Source organism: Triticum aestivum, chromosome 6D (genome assembly GCF_018294505.1).
Source record: "Triticum aestivum cultivar Chinese Spring chromosome 6D, IWGSC CS RefSeq v2.1, whole genome shotgun sequence".
Lineage (NCBI taxonomy): Eukaryota > Viridiplantae > Streptophyta > Magnoliopsida > Poales > Poaceae > Triticum > Triticum aestivum.
The window spans coordinates 89,098,238-89,103,076 of NC_057811.1; positions in this window are offsets into that span (position 1 = coordinate 89,098,238).

The window sequence follows — 4,839 nt, forward strand, 5'->3', positions numbered from 1 at the left end:
TTTCCTATCAATACAATTCTAGCATGGATAATAAACGATTATCATGAACAAGGAAATATAATAATAACCTATTTATTATTGCCTCTAGGGCATATTTCCAACACTTGGATGGGTGTTTGGTTCAAGCCACACCGTAGGCAAGCCACACTAGGGTCTCACATCACATACACTCAAAAAGTATGGCAAGATTTTTTTAGGCTTGCCAACTTGTGGCTCTCATTTTGAAGAACTAACCTTAGGCAAGTGTGGCAACATTGTATGGCAAAGTGTGGCATGGTTAGGCCTAGAACCAAACAGCCCCAAGATCTCTTGGTGTTGGACTCACAATGGGTCGTACTATGCTAAATCCTACTACACCACACTGTTCCTTGGATCTACCATAGCCCCCTTTTGGCGCTTGATCTGGCGCAACTAGGCGTCGCTCAATGTCAAGTTCTTCGTTTGGTTGGCCTCCTAGAAAAGATGCTGGACCACAGATCGTGTTGCTTCCCGAGGTCTGCAATACGAGCCTCTCTGTGTTCTGTGCTTGCATGAGGAGGAAACTCTACACCACTTGCTTGTCGGATGCGTCTTCTCCAGGAACATGTGGCATGAAATTCTCTCTTGGAGCCGCCTCACCTGTGATCCACCTAATGGCACTCTCGACTTCTTTCGATGGTGGTCTAAGGCCATGAATTCTTCTCCCCCAAAAATGCGTAAAGGTTTGGCATCGATTGTCATTCTCACTGCTTGGAAACCTGGTGCACCGCAACACCACTATCTTCGATGGTGCGCGCCCCTCCACATCTAGGCTTATTGCTGTAATCATTGACGAGGCACAACACTGGGCATCCACTCACACCAAAGGACTAGACCGACTATTGCATGTAACCCGACCATTGTACTTTGGGTCTGGGCACACCCTTCCACTGGTCATTTTGCATCCTCGGCGACGCCTATCTGTGTATGTGGTCTGAAGATTGCACCATGTAACTTCTCCCCTTCTATCAATGCAAAGATACGCATGCAGTGTATTTGCGAGTAAAACAAATGTTGTATGCAATTCTAGCGCAATAGCATGATGAACCAAGAAATCCCCAGGTCCTATTATTTATTAAGAAAAGTGAATTACTGTTCTCATAAACAACATTCAACCATCAGGGCGACCATATGTTTCGACCCAAACCTGGGTAAATGCCGCATACGTGATCCCCTTGGGTAGTTTCTAATATCATCGTTTTTAGTTGCTAAGAATGAAAGAGGAAAAAACATTCCTTCTTTTTAACATTCCTCACGCGAAGAGAAGGCTCAAAAAGTTGAAATACGGACTACATCTTGGGAAATACAGGTCTCTCAAAGCATCAACTATAGTTGTGTACATACCACCTTCACCAAAACATTGTACTCGTGTTACGCAAGAAAGAACAAAATATGAAGCCAACGTATATATAAGTATATCAAAAGGAATATTATCATGATTAACCATAGTGATCAATATAGAGTAGAAGTAACAACTGTCGGGATTAACCGCAATGACCATGTCTTAATACACCAAAATTGTTGTTCATGCTTAGAAAAAAAAGTTTGTCAAATTTTAAAGGTGTTCACGTGTTACAAAAAATGCTCAAGTAAGTTTTAAAAGTAGTTATGTACTTTAAAAATATTTAACATGCCGGTCAAATAAAATTATATGTCCTTTATCAAAGCAACAAAAAATCTTTAAATGAAAAATAAAAATGCAACAAAAATCGGAACAAGCAGTAAAACCGAGAAGAAAAGACAAAAGTTTAAAAGAATCATAATCTATACCTAGTAATAAAGTCATTACTGCTTCTGGCTGTATATCGCATAAATTGTCCCCAAAGTTGCAAAATATTACCTACCGATGCCATCTTATTTCTTTCCCATGAGGAACGGGCAAATCAAGAATTTCACTTCGAATTTCGGACCTCAACATGATGCTGCTCATGGAGAATTGGTGGAACATGCGGAACCACATATTGGATCACTCCAGTGCGACACGAAGCCGGTGACGCCGTGACAAAAAACATTTCACACAGGGGAATCCTCCCGCCTGGGCCGACCCATGCAGTAGGAATCTCCTATACTGCGCTTAGCGCGCTGGAAGAAGACGCAACACGCCCGTTTAGGCCGGGCCAGTGCTGGTGGCCTGTTTTTAAATTTCCTTTTTTCTTTTTTTTTTCTGTTTTCGTTCTTTTCTCCTTGCAATAATTTGGTACTTCAGAAAAGTTTCGAAAAATAAAAAATAATTTTTTTAATAAAATGTTCAATAAATCAGAAAATGTTTGTGGATTCAAAAAATAATCGCATATTTTTTCGCAATTTTGTAAACAAATATTTGGGAAATCAAAAAATGTTCATGATGTTTTTTGTAAAGTTCATGTATTAAAAACTTTTGATCAGATTGAAAAAAACGTTCGCCAACATGTTATCGGTGATGCAACAAAATGTTGGCACGACCATTGAAGATTATGATTTTTTTTCTCCTATTGCAACGCACGGGCCCTTTGCTTGTAATATAAACAAAAACTTGGGTGATCCGTTGCTATACATAGATTATGATTTTTTTTCTCCCATTGCAATGCACGGGCCCTGTGCTTGTAATATAATGAAAAACTTGGGCGATCCGCTGCTAAAATAAAAGGTGAATATTATGGTAAATAAGTTATTTTATTTCTATCTATAACACACGAATGTTTATTTTTTTATTATCACTATAATTTACGTACTTAGTACAAACTCTAAAAAATAAAAGAAAGCTAACATATGCAACATGGGGTGCATTGACTGCAGCCAATTTAAACGAGAAGGGGTATTCCTTTACTACATTATAAGCCTTCTTATGCTTCGTGTGCATCAAAATTTGGGAGAAACTATCCAAGGGTTATCCCTCGCGGGGCTTCTGCAGGGTCATTTTCTTGGTGTGGCACACCAAGAACTGCAACCAGCCATCGTCACGTGTCATGTGTTGGGCTTTTCATCTGAATTTTATTTTTTATTTTTCTTACGCATCCTCAGAATTTAATCCGTCTTTCTTTTTCTGGCTTTTCAGTTTTTGCCTGATTTTTCATACGTTTTCTTAGTAATTCTCTGTGTGATGATTTGCTTCTCAGAAAAAAAAAAGATATGTGCTTTAACGAGAAACACAGTTTTTTTCTTGCAAGTACTTCTCAAAAAAAATTATGTGCTTCCACGAGAAGCATAGGGATTTGCTTCTGCGATTGCTTCTCGAAAAAACAAATCTTTGCTTCCACGGTAAGCCCATATTTGTTTCTCGTAGAAGCATAGGTTTGCTTTCGTGAGAAGCATAAATGTGCTTCTCGAAAAGGAAAAAAGTACGATTCCAGTAGAAGCATAGTTTTTCTTCTCATGAGAGTACAAATTTGCTTCCACAATGTGCTTCTCGAAAAGGAGAAAAAAATATAACTGCAACCGTGCTTTACCGCTTTGTTTTTTTTCTTCTGTTCTTTTAGTATTCATTTTTTTTCTGGGTGCTGTTTCTTCTGGTTTCATTTTTTTAGTAGAATTTTTTTACCGGTTTTTATTCGAAAAATTTCATTGAAATCGATTAACATGAGATCCTGTTTCAAGGATCTCGACACGAGAAATCAAACGGTGAAAACAGTTCAAGATTCGGACACACGGTTCAAGGGATAAAACTTTTTTAATGAACGAGTTTATGAAAAAAATAGAAAAAACACCTAGGTTGGGACAAGTGGATGCGTCACTTGTCAGCGCCTGAGAAGGTGAGGGTGACCTTTGCAAGGGGTACCCCTTAACTACTAATTTCGTCAAAACTTGTGTGCTATGGCGGCTTGTTTTGGTCGTTGCGTAGCTTGAGGTCACCGGTTTGAGTCTAGCAACCACCATTTTCTATGCAATTTGTTTTTCCCTCTGGTCCATTTTACTTTGCATATTAGATTTCTGATAAGTCAAACCTTGAAACTTTGATCAAATTTATATTTAAAATTGTTGACATTTACTATCTTTCCCTAATCTCTCCCTAATAATAAAGCACGGATTGACTTTGTCGGGTTCACCGTCACAATACGCTTCTTCCCGTGATTTTACGCTTTCAGTTTGAATTTAAAACATATTCGAGGTGGTACTAAATTTACATTAGGCCGTCATCCGTCGCTCCCTGCCTGGCCCACGTGTCCACCAAACCAATCCGAACAGGACTCTAAGCCACACAACATGGTTAAGCAGCACCAGGCCCCGACGCCCCACGCCCCGACCCGTTTTTCGCCCAAGAGAATTGACGGCCGTCGCCGCACCCGACCAATACGACGAGGCCGGCGCGCCACCTCCCGGCTCCTCCCATCCCCGATCCGGAGCACCAACCTCTTCTCCTCCCTCCACCATGATCTGGCAGCAGCGCCAAGAGCTAGGCCACCGGCGACGATGCAAATTTGTCTGGCTGCTGTTTTGCTAATAGAGGAGAGATGGTTGGGCACTGCTGCATGTGGCGGGCTTCAAGATCGGATCCACCAGCAAACCCCATCTCTGCATCGACACAAGTTTTGCCGGAGCACACTAGCCGAATGACGACGTAACGGGTGGCTGGGCGACTCATCAGCAACTCCGGCGCCTCTCCCGCTCCATAGCCACGCGCCTGCAGCGTCGTCTACCCATGGACCCACCCGAGCGGAGAGGAGCAGCGAAGGACACGCGCATGGAGTAGCTCCCGCGTTGATTTCCTTCGCGTACAAGTACGCGGATCTCTGGATGGACAGAAGCTATACGCGTACACAAATCTCCGATGCGGGCGAGCGTACTTCAGCCGACTTGGATATAGACGATACACGGCGAGCAACGACTGGGCACACGACCCTCAGC